This window comes from Lactuca saligna, chromosome 8 (assembly GCF_052625555.1).
Source record: "Lactuca saligna cultivar CGN05327 chromosome 8, ASM5262555v1, whole genome shotgun sequence".
In the NCBI taxonomy this organism is placed as follows: Eukaryota; Viridiplantae; Streptophyta; class Magnoliopsida; order Asterales; family Asteraceae; genus Lactuca; species Lactuca saligna.
Window position 1 is genome coordinate 29860815 of NC_136424.1, and position 13537 is coordinate 29874351.

At 32.4% G+C, this 13537-nt stretch overlaps 1 long non-coding RNA gene across 1 annotated transcript; it reads left to right on the forward strand.

Annotated features, from left to right (window-relative positions):
• Nucleotides 1–9471: 9471 nt before the first annotated feature.
• On the forward strand, nt 9472–13171 carry LOC145011670 (uncharacterized). Its single transcript, XR_013664208.1, has 5 exons — nt 9472–10099; nt 10963–11064; nt 11202–11452; nt 12469–12534; nt 12954–13171. It is a non-coding gene; the product is annotated as an uncharacterized LOC145011670 (long non-coding RNA).
• The last annotated feature ends 366 nt before the right edge of the window (nt 13172–13537 follow it).

Consider the following 13537-nt stretch of genomic DNA (forward strand, 5'->3'; position numbering starts at 1 on the left):
GAATTCTTTCTCCAATCTTATACTCATGTTTAGTGGACAGTACTTTCCTAGCAAGAGAGTTTTGAACATTTCCCAAGATAAATTCACTTGGTCATACTTGTTGAGAGATTTGAATGTTGCTTCCCACTAGACCAAGGCTTCTCCGATGAGCATTGCAGAAGCATAATTAGCCTTGTCTTCATTAACCACATGAGAGATATGAAATGCTTTTTCTGTGTTCTGGATCTGTGTAAGAACAACAATGGGATTAAGAACACCTAAAAACTCTGTAGCACCATTACTCTTGAAAGTTTTGAATGAGGGACGTTTCGACTCCCCTTTTGAAGATTCTCTAATGGCTTTCTTTTTACCTTTATCACTATCCTTTTTGTCTTCTTCGAGAGTCTGCCGAATAACACCAGTAAGTTTATCCAAGAGTCGCTCCTCACGAGGGGATACTGGAGTATTTACTTCATCAGGATGAGGTGCTACGATTATCATATATTTTTTTTATGATCTAGTTAAACTCATAAGTCAAAACAATTAATATCAACAATTTACAAGAAATTAGCCTATCATATAAACTAATATAAATTTTGAAATTTTGACAATTATCTTTTAATTGAATGAGGATCATCATTACCAAATCAGAAAATACAATTTTTTATGATTACAAAATAGTTTGTGGTAATTATCGTAGTCCAATTCTTGGCCAAAAACTCAAAATTCTGCAACCAGAAGCACATACTCGACGAGTACATGAACCTGACTCATCGAGTTGCCCTTTTACAGAGTGGACTCGTCGAGTAAGCCAGTGGACTCGGCGAGTTCATCAGTAAGACTGTAAGAGGCTAGAAAATTGATTTTTTTCAACTTTGAAAATTAACAAGCATCAAATATAACAGAAAACAATCCTAGGCTCTGATACCACTGTTGGGTTTTGTATACTACAACATCATATGGTGCACATACAACCCTAAATGCTTTGGATCTATGTTTTCTCTAATTATACATGCAATATTGTTTCCAAAGCATTAAGTCTACAACTAGCATTCAATTTACATATAAACCAAAAAAGTGAGTTATAGAATTACCTCTTTGTTGTAGCTTGTAGTTTTGGCCTTTAAAAACTTGGCACCTTAAATGTGACGCCTTAAATGGTTCACAAACACCATGAACAAAGGAGGAATTTGAAAGAGAGGTTAGGCACCACCAAATCGGTTATGATTCTCTAAGAATACATGTTCAACCCATTTTAGGCCAAAGGGGTGTCATATATATATATATATATATATATATATATATATATATATATATATATATATATATATATATTGTAGGAATCCAAGAGTCATGGGTAAACCCTAATCCATACACTTAGGTATGATCCATATTTCATGCGGGCTAACTCTTCATGAATACTTACATAAACTTAGCCCATCATGGATCAATAGCCCAAATAATATATATATATATATATATATATATATATATATATATATATATATATATATATATATATATATCACTGATTTACATAATCAGTCCCCGTTTAATTTAATTAGTTTCCTTTGATCACTAAATTAATTCCAAATTAATTCTTGATCAATACTAATTAAATCATATGATTTCGTATTAATATATTAGAACTTATAATATATTAATAAATCATAAATAATCTCTTCTCAAAAGTCTATCCTATCAAATTGCTTTGGTGAAAGCAACCCAAATGGATCATGCTACTCTTGGGTCAAATATATACCAATTATAGTTCTGGGCTTAGACAACTAATCCAACAAAAGCTTGCCCTCAAGTTTTGGAATTTAAAAGGTTTCAATTATGAAATATTAAATTCTAAACCCCTTGTAATTTGAAAAGGTTCATAAGTTCAACTCTTGGTTTTGTAACTTAAAGTTTAATTAAATGGCCTTTATTTAGAAATCTTAAAACTTGAACCTTGATATTTTGAATAGTTCAAATTACACCCTTATGGTTTTATTAAATTAATTACGTGTTTAATTAAAAGAGAGAATTAATAAATCCATAATGACATGGTTTAAGTTTAATTAAATTATAGGTCTAATTTATTAATTAAAACACTTAGTATTTTAAATATATAAAATACGCCCTTATGCTATATAACATTAAACGTCTAATATATTTTACATGTATAAGTTAAAAGTCAGTATTACCATTAGTAGGCCTCATTCACGAAGCTGGTCTATAAGGGGTGTTTAAGGAAGCGACCTGTAAAATGACCGTCATTGGGTATCCATTCTTACCCACCGCACTCTTGACTAGTGGAGGGTTGTTAGCCAAATGGGTTTGATAGGATATTCAAATCATCATTAAAAGTATAATGAAATATAAAGTAACAAAACCTTTTATAAATTCTCAATATTAGTTACTTATGAAAAATGTGAATTTGATGCTAACCCATGAAATTGCACATTGCACCTTTTTGGTCAGTTAGTGGAGCGTGTGTGGTTAACTGGCACATAATGTGGACTAATGAAGGATGGAAATGGGTAGCTCATAGTTTATCATAGATCAATAGAGCGTGTGTGGTTAACCAACACATTGATTAAGTGATAAATGACTTCGATAGTACCAAGCTAACTTGCATGGTTATTCACACATTGTTTGTGATCCTCGGTATCCCAATCGCAAATTTGAAGGGCATAATCGAGATTAAGCATGCCATTGAAAAGTTCAATGAATCTCAAAAGATCTAGGAATTTCATTTAAAACCTAATTCGTTTAAAATTTTGTTTTCATGGTGGAATTGGTAAATCGTCATTTACCTACCGACAAATAGTTTGCAATTGGATTACGACATCCCTCTTCCAAATTGTAAATTATTGTGTCGAGTCCTAGCCTTGATATTTCATTTGGGTATTATACCAAGCACTTAAATCAACTTAACTTGAATTTCTACCTTGTATATGTCTAATTCTGACAACTATGGTTTTCCCGAATCTTATTGAAAAAACTTTCCTCATGAAGATAATGTTCCCAGAAATCATGCTTCACTTCCTCCACCTCCTCCAATAATTCTCCCTGACCCACATGTTCACCGACTTGAAAAGTTCAAGGTCACTCAAATCCTATTGACAAGAAAACACCAAGATGGAAGGTCTGTGTGTTCACATGTCTTGGAGATACAATCACACATTGACAGGCTGGTAATGTTAGGAGTCGTGTCGATCTTACCTAAGTCATATAGTCCACGACATGACCCTCATCAATCTTACCTATTTGCTAATTGCTGATGAATCAGAAATGATTTGGCGCACTGGTAAAAAAAATTGATGATAAGATCTACTTCCCAAACTTCCATAGAGATTAACGATGGAAACATTAGAAGTCCAAAAAAAGTTTTCTCTTACCAATGGAAAGGGATCGGTCATGGTCAAACCGTTTGACTAAATGGAAAAGAGAAAGGCTAAGTCTGAGATTGTCCTATGTGCCGTTCCGAAAGAGTCTGTTTGTTTCTACTGCTAAGAGAATGGGCATTGGATGCAGAGCTTATGTATCTACCTGAAGGATCACAAGGATGGTAAAGTCAAAGTGTATGACTCTACTTCAGGTAAGTCCACTATCTAAATCAATTAAGTTCCTAACTGAAGATTCTTAATACATGATGTGATGAGATTATATTTTGATGTTTTGTAGGATCGTAGAAAAGAAAGGAAGCTTAAAGAAAGAGGAGGCTAAGTCTGATCGTGAAGAGATGGATTTCGATCGCACGATTCGATGATCAGAATTTTGAACTGTTGCTTATAAGTTATGATAGATTGATTAGGAATATTTAGAAACATAATTTTCATATATACTTGCATTGTAAGGACAAGTTTTCTGCACTTTATAAATAAAGAAAATTTTTGATTTTATCTTATATTTCCTTGCAATGACATTTGTGAAAATTTATGTTTGTATGTTTATATATGGATTTGATTCTTTCGTTTGCGGTAGTGTCAAAATTTACCAAATAAGGAAAGATTCTAATCACCGAAGTTTTCAGAAATTTGGAATCATGAAACTAGTATTGTGTGACAAATGAGAAATATTCATTTTTAGGAAATTAAGACTAATTCCTTGTTCACATATAGATGTGAGTCAAGTGAAGGGCTAGGGGATCCTATACAAATTGATGTGCACTGGTCAAGCCCACTACAAAGAAGGATAAAGGTTGTTAGTAATAATTTACTTAAAGTTTAGTAAATATGGTTGTACTTACAAGATTAAGTGTAATTCTAATACCTTGAAAAATTTTCAAAGTATAAGCATAATGAATAAGAAGAATCAATTAGGCAGAAAGATGAAAGTTTCTCCAATCTGAAAGGAAATGAGAGTACTTTAGTATCATGTTTTATGGAACCATGTCACAATTGATCCTCTAAGGATACCTTAGTGCATTTATATGACTAAGGAGAGGTATCGGGAATTATTAAAATGGTTAAAATCAAAAGGATGAGTCATACTTCGTTCCAAAAAAGCATCTTATAGTTATAAGTGACATATCCTAAGTAGGTTTATAACACATCATGAAATGTGGAGTAGAAAAATGTTTTCTTACTCTTGCACATTTGAGATTGGTTGTTGTGATTTTTTTTGAAAAAACAAACACCAACTATACCAATTAAATGAAGTGTTTTCCTTGATAAGAACTCGCACTAACTCTTGAATATTTGTTTGTTAAAGAATGTTTCTTGACAAGAGAATCTTATATGTTAAGAGGTCAGTGGGAGTCGTAATAATCTTGAATAGTTTCAAGAACTTATCAAGAATAAACCTATTATTTACCACTAGCACACGACTTGAGGTTCGTAACCTATCGTGTTGACATATTCTTGTTTCTATGCCATTCCAGTTAAGTTGACTATGCATATGATTTCTATGAGTCCTCATTTGATTGCATAAGGCAAAGCACCTTGATCAGTGTAAGTACATTGATTAGAGTGGGTGAGCTGCTTAATAACTTGGAAGAAATGGTAGGACCCTTCTGCTACCAAATGGCAAGAAATTAAGATTGAACAAGTTCAGTCCATATGAGTTCGGATTTATCAAAACAATGTCTTGTGATTATTGTTATGACAAATTCACATGGATAGGAACGCATACACCATAAAATCTAAGTGACATAAGGTTTCTCTCCACTTCATGAAAATGATTATAAGGAAACACTTTCACTAAGTAGATTTAAAGAGATAGCAGTTGTGTTAATTGCATTCTCAAATTCGATTATGATTACGGCATCCCTCTTTATAGTTCGAATTGTGAGAAATGGAAAATACTCTGAACATTCGAGACTTACAGTTGTAAGTTCTGAAATAGTTTAGACACACATATGAGTTATCTAAGGAAAGGTGTATGAGTTTGAGAAGCCTAGATAAAGTCTTATCAAAGCATCTTGTGTTAGAAATCTGGACTTTAGTAAGAAAGTCAATAAGTATTGATTCTAGAAGTCCAACTGATTTCTAGGTACATGTCAAAGCTAGTAAGAGCATAAATGCTATGCTTGTAAGTATGTAATCATTATGCTAGTGGGAGCACAATTATTACGTTAAGTTTTACAAGTTAGCAATGTTATATATATATATATATATATATATATATATATATATATATATATATATATATAGTAGGAAACAAAGTTTTAATTTGCAAAGCTGCAAAGTTTGAAAAGTTGTCTCGCTATAGTAGGATTTAAGGGAGAAGATACTCGTACTTCATTTCAAATCTAAAAGCTTAGATTGAAATTTTAATCGAACTTAGTCATGGATATATGTGAATGTCGTGTTGAAATGTTTCAACATTTGAAATTCTATATATGGAAATATTATAGCAAGAGACTGGTCTAGTATCATGTATCTATGTGAGACATTATGAATCGTATCCCATATGTTTTGGGTTTAGGATCGATTGCATATGCTATAATATTTACCTGTTCTATTTTTTCTAAATGCCTAGCGCATTAAGAGGGATAATGGACCAGAACTTGATATGGCTAAAGTTGTTAAACAACTGTGAAGGATAATCTAAGGTTCACCGAAGATTAGTTGCTTATGGACAGTTGGGGGTATAGTAATTGATGGACCATATTGATGTAATTCGGAATAGATATGATTCTATTTAGAATAGATAGTCATATGACATTTATGGGAATGTTTCAATATGATAGTTGGATACTAAGAATTTTTGTTAGAAACTTTAATGCAAGAAGGATGTTCAAGGAATGCTCTTTGAATATGAGACTTCGTTTCCATGGAATTGTTCTCCATTAGAATACTTTGTAATATCTTTTGCCAAGTCTCTGTGACTTTTGTGCATATTCATTATAAAAGGATCATTACATGTAAGTTTAAAATCTAACAAATTACAATAAATGGCAAGAATTTGGTATTCTTATATTTACAATAAGGATTTGGAATTGTGAAATGAGTCTCATTGGAAATGTTTCCAATTGAATTGCTTCACAAAGAAAGGACTATATGTAAACATAGTATGCATGATTAGAGCATGGGATAACTGTTGTTTTAATTTAAGTATTAAGTTGATTAGTCAATACATTATACAATGAATAATGTGTAATCAATATGTGATTGGATTATTCTTGTGTTTCACTTTGCATTTTTTACTTCCCGAATAACTAGGTTATTTAAACATTCACAATCAATCATACTTTGGAAGTAAGTAACGAGGTAAGACTGTCATGAATCTGACTATAGATTGTCTAAGCGTTTATACATAACACAAGTTTGCTACAGTGTTCATCAGTACTCCTGTAATAAGATTTGAGTATTGGATTAAACCCGCGCTCATCTGAATCACTTCATGGATTGTATCACGAGTGACTGTGAGACGATAATATCTTATATTCTTGAAACAGAGAGATATGAGTTGTTGTTTACAAGTTGGTTGCACATTGGTAATACGTAAACACATCAGTAACTTGATGTTATAAAACATATTGTTGTGTGTGATTTGATGAGTGCATACTACAAGCATATGAGTCGAATTTTATCCGTTCCTTTTACCCAAAATGGGATAAAAGCGATATCTGGTCCCCTCGATGATTTAGTGATGACACCCTAAGCACTTGGCCAAGCCTGGACTGATTTGATTTGTTCAATTAGTCAGTCGTCATTAATCGGAAATCGGGAAACAACACATAGACAGAGAGAATGATTATAATCCATGTCTCATGTCTATAAGATATCTTGTAGAATGGAGAAATATTTGATCGCTTATCTAATGGACACATTATTGATCAGAGTTCAACAACAGCTTTTGCAAGCTATGATTACTAATCGGATTTTGAAGTTGCATTGACAGTTATAGTTATTAGACTTATGCAAGTGGGAGATTGTTGGATTAGGTGTGTAAGCCCATAACTATAATTGGTATGTACTTGACCCGATAGTAACATGGTCTATTTTGGGTTGCATTCACCAGAACAATTTGATAGGATGGATATTTGAGAAAGATGTCATTTGTGATTTATTGATATATTACAAGTATAATATATTAATTGAGAAATCATATTATTTAATTAGCATTGATCAAGAATTAATTTGGAATTAATTTAGTGATCAAAATAAACTGATTAAATTATCGGGGACTGATTTAAATCAGTGATACATATGGTTTAGGCCCATGATCCATGATTAATTTGTGATGGACTAAGCTTATGTGATAGTCCATGAAGTGTTAGTCAAAATCAATTGTTGGATCATAAGCCTAAGTGTAAGAATTAGGATTTACAAGTAATTCTTGGAATTGTACACTATAAATGTAAGCCCTAAACTCCAAAAATCATTACTTGTGCATTCCAAGAAGAAGCTAGCCGATTTTGGTGCCTCCTACTCTCTCTCACATTCTCCTCCATTTGTTCTTGGCGTTTTGTGAACCATTTGAGGTGCTAAGCTCTCATAAGGCCAACTTCTACAAGCTACAAAAAGGGGTAATCATCAAACTAGTTTTTTAAAATTCAAATATCAAATTTTGTATACTAGTTAGGCTTCATGCTTTGGTAAAAGAATATTGCATGTATAACTAGAGAAAACTTAGATCTAAAGTATTAGGGTTGTATGTGCACCATATGGATGTTATAGTGCACAAAACCCAACGGATGCATGTTAGGTCATTTTGTATCTTGAATTCTAGAGTGATAGACGAATCTCTGTGTACTTGTACTTGTAACCTCTGTGTTCAGAGCTCTAAAATAAAGACTACTCCCCTCCTGCTCGTGGACGTAGGTCACCTTGACTGAACCACGTAAATACTGTGTCTCGTGTGCTTTTGGTTTTGCTAGTTATCTGCTTTACTTCTTAACAATAAGACAAGACTTAAGCACCAAGCAATTGAGGCCGCAGTGGCAATAAGATTGACCAACCCTGAACACCTCATTAACAATTATCTCATGTAGGATGTCGTGAGAAAAATCTAAAGAAATCGTTTATAAGTATTGAATGTGTGTAACTTATTTTGTAATATATATATATATATATATATATATATATATATATATATATATATATATATATATATATATATATATATATATATATATGCAAAAAAAAAAAAAAAATTAAATGTATATAAAATGATAAATGTATAACCATATTAAGTTATTTTTTCCGGTTTACTTGAATTAACCGATCATAACGATTGATGTTTACAATTAAACAAGTTGAAGAGATAAATATAGACGAAAAAAAACCTAAACGACCAAATATTTATAAAACGTAAAATATATTACATTTTTTTAGTTATTATCCGATAAAATATTTTATTCCTTTTTTCAAGCATGGTCAAATGGAAAAATGATATTCTAACGTCTCTCAATAGCTGTTTGATTACATAACGACACGTGGACCAATTAATATAAAGCACAATACAAAATAATGTTTGACCCTAGTGTACGTACTGCATGCATATTCAGGCTATGAAGTCATATGGACCAACTTAAAATATTAGTATGTTTGTTCATCAATAATGCAAAAGGTAATTATATGCGTATCCAACCAACTTGTCTTGTGTATCTCTTCTAAATGGGTGAGTGGATGTACCCAAAGTTTGATTATTTATGTGAGTGGAATACATATAACATTAATGCAAATTGTACAAATATATAATTACAATCTCTTCGCATATATAAGATAAAATTAAATAACTAAATCCTTAGACTTAAACAATCCCATGACAAAAAATACAAATAATTATTACTATCTCATAATTATACTATATATTAAAGTTGTCTATCTTAGCTACAGTGAACATACTGAATTTTTGGTAAAATTGGTCATTTGGTTATAGGTGGGATTGCAAATTTGTATCCTTCTCATATTTTGTGATTTTCTATATTATCGGTGGGTATGTTTTCTTCTGTGCTGGACACGTGTTTTTTCTATATTTCCTTTACTGTCTTGTAAGCCAATCACATTTGGATAAGTCTTCTTCACCGTTTTTGTTAGCCACCTTCTTTTTCTCTTTGTCTTCCACTGCCTGTAGACACTTATCTACATCCTTCCCACACCCTCTTGAAAACCATCCATCTCTCTCTAAACTCTTCGGCAAATCATACTTTGAGTTCTAGAAATACAGCGGACCGATTCCACCTACCGCCTCCTTCTCCATCGCATTCTTCCCAACCCCCTCAATTGCACCCTCATCGATTCCCCCCTCTGCTTGCTTTAATTCACCAAATTCTTCCCGACCCCCACAATTGCACCCTCCATTATCTCTAAAACCCCCAGTCTATACAAATGGAACTTACATATCGCTTTTGTATCTCCGTCCTTTCTTGGATTTTTTTGGATCACTGTTCGGATAATCAGAGAAATATTTGAAGGTGTAGACATTAGGGGAGATCGAGAGGGAAGAAGGAAGAAGCAACAACTTACACCGGCGTTCCATCATTCCACCGATTCCCACCTTTGCTTGCTTTAATTCACCAAAAAAAACGAGGACGAGGAACAACGGTCGTCGTTGCTAAAGTCGGCTTCTTCTAATCTACATCCTTCTGCCGGTACTCCGATGTCGTATGACATGGTGACTCAAATTCAAAGACCCCTATAGCGCCGACAACCACTGCTGTTTAGAATTCATGTCAATGGTATTTATTCAAGTTGCATCATTTTCTTTCTCCCCCATCTCATTTAACAAACACTGCTGGTTCCAAAAAAACTCACTTCCAATTTTGATTTCTAAAAATCAAGGGTCATCATTTTCTTACTATTCAAGGTCTTATAACTGTTTATAGATGTTTTAGATTGAACCCACTCACAATTTGATTGTGTGGTTGTCGATGGCACTCAACCGCCTGATTCCTTCTCGATTTTACCAGGTATCTATCGTTGTTTTATTTCGGTGTCATCGCCTTCACCATGCCATTTGTAAGTTTTATTTTTATTACGGTTTGGTTCATAGGCACTGTGTGATTAGGTTTTCTAGAGGTTTTGGTATATAATCGCTTCCCAACCAATTCCATGGAAATACCCGTATCGGTTTTTCTAAGAGTTATTAAAATTACCAAATTCAATTGATTTTGGCTGATACTTATTAAAATTATCGGCTTCAATTGATATGTCGTTGTTTCTTTGCCCTGTTGTTTCCAATTTGGAATCATCGGTTTCAGATGTTGTCTACCTGCACTTCTTTTGTTTCCAGCAATTTGGGGAGGTTTGATAACTTTAATTCAACTGGTAAACTTACAAATAGCTGAACTACTAGAGTTTCTCCAAATATTCCTGATAAGTTTTTATTCCTGAAAGTGATTGAAATTTATGATTAATCAAGTAGTAACATTATTCAGTTGAACTATTAGCAACGTTTGTTATTTATATTTTATAGTCGATGAAATGTATGAGTTAGTTATGTTTGTTATTCTTTCTATTTATTTTAGAAAATGTTTTGTAAAATTGTGTTTTGCCATTGGTTTTGAATGATTAATAATAGAGTAACGAATTGGAATTACAGATTTCATTCCATAGTGGAACTGGAATTGGAATTCAAGATTCCAAATGGCCTGAAGGAAGGAAATGGAAAGCCACACTCAGCTTCCACAACCTATCCTCAAAGGTAAATTTTGAGGTTATTGATTTATAAGGTCAATAATTTCAAATGTAGCCATCAACATATATGAATTCGATTATTATTGACTGTTGATTGCTAATTCCCTTTATTTTGGGATTCAAGTGGTATGCTTAATTTTTCAGGTGTGTGATTCTTGTTGACAACATCAATAGTGTCAAGGAAGGAAGATAGAAAGCCACACTCAGTTTCTACAAACCTGTCACCATAGAAGGAATAGCAGCACCATGCTTCCTGGTTTCTCTTTGTGCATTTCATGCTCTCTATTAATTGGAAGATTATGTAACGTTTGAATGGCGTCTATGTTAATCATGTAGATCAAATACTCAAAGGAACTAGATAATCCTAGCGAATGTAACTACTTCCTCCTACAATAGTAAGTATATATATATATATATATATATATATATATATATATATATATATATATATATATTAATTTTATATTACTAGATCAAGAACATTATTTTTTTTTTACTTTTTAAATAAATTTTGGATGTAATATTTATAGATTACACTGAGGCATGACTACCTAGATAGTACCTAGATAGTACAGAGCAAGACTATTACATTTCACTTCATAGTGAACATCAATCACAAATTTTACTTACACTAAGAGTAAATTCCACAATTGGTCCCTGTGTTTTCTTTAAACTTTTCAATTTTAGTCCATTGTTGGAATAGTTTTAATTTTTTTCCTTAAGTATGCATTTTATTGTTGTTATGGTCCCTATGATTTACTCAAACTTGCAAGTTTAGTTAAAAATTTGGACTACACTTGAGTTTTGAGTAAGGGGAGCAAATGTGTAATTTACTCCTATATTATTGTCATTTTTGTAGTTTATATATTGGAATTAGCCCATCTACACTTAAAAGACTTCTTTTTTACTTGATTATGGAACCCTAATAATTATATTGGTATTTGATGTCTTGAAAATGTATTTTCCATATATTTACTACTGAAGGTGATAGTTATAGAAATGGTCCCTATGTTTCATTAAATTTTACAGAATTACTCCTTCTATACTATGAAATTTATTGAACTGGTCCATATGTAATCAATATATTTTTTATTTGAAAAGTAAGCATTGTCTATAGTGAAATTTTACTTTTTGTTTATTGATTGAATGAAATTACAAATTTTTCCATAAAGAATTTAGTTGGAAATGTGGAAACCTAGCCATAACATATTATAGCAGACCAATGATTCCTTTGGTTGTTGTTCCAATTCACCGCTAATCACTCTTGTTGACGAGCCATCAAAGGGCCTTAAAGTATAACAACCTGTTCGAAGAAAAAAAGTAATTAATATATAATTTAAATGTCAATTATTAAATCAAGTGTTTTTTTATCGAACTAATGTCCCAATAATTTTTCTTTCTAATGATGAAGCTAGACTTATGAAGGTTTTGAAGGTGGAGCTTCTCCCAGATGGATCTAGCCACGTGTTTAATCTCGGTAATCCTTTTTTTTTTTTTTTTTTTTTTTTTTTTACTAATTTCAGTTCCTAGTCGACTCTTTTCTTGATTATAGATTTAAACCATTTTTTTTATAAATTTCTTTTTCTGATGAAGTACCTGAACTTGTGACCAAAATAAAGTACAAAACTCTATTGTCATTATGTATTGTTTTAGTAAAGGGCATTTTGGTCTATCCTAGAAAATAATAGGTATTGACAGTCCGGGGCCGAGAAGAATTATGCTTCTGGCTCTGAAATGTTGCAGCCACTTTATTTGTCATAGCATGTCTAGCAATCAACCCTGCATAGAAGGTAATAATAAAGAATGAGGTTCACGAAATGCATTTTTATGCAGTCCAATTTTTTAAGGGTATATTGGTCATTTTTTATATGTTTTCTCATTCTCTTTCATTTATAGGTTCCATTGGGTTTGAAGCTACAAGGGAGACCTGATAAAGGTGAAGCGGGGGAAATCAGAGCAGTACCCACGAGAGGAAGCAGTTAGACTAGTGTTGCCTTTGACTAAATTTGGTAAAAATAAGTTTGTAGGTTTTCTTCAAGCTTTCAGTTTCAAAATTGACTTTTTAAGATTGTTGTTCATTCAAAATTGTTACGGTCAACCATGGGTTCTTTTCAAACGTGTTATACTTTGATTTTTTCTATGTTTTCTAATGATTCCTTATTTAATCATTATACTTAAATTCTGAATATGTGTTTTAGTTCATGTATGTAGCCTTAAGAACCTAACATACGTGTTTTGATAAGAGAATTAGATCTCAGTTTTCTTCTATCTTACTTCATTTTTTAGCATTATAATGTCATAGTCAACTAGCTATACCATCCTACTTCCATGACGAACTACCTATAAACGATGTCACCATCTTTAACGTAATGTGTTCCGTCGGTTTTCTATGACATTAGTGGCAAATCCAACCCCCGCGAAGCGGGGTTTCTTATCTAGTTGATGTATAACAAATATTTCATGGGTTGATTATCATTCAG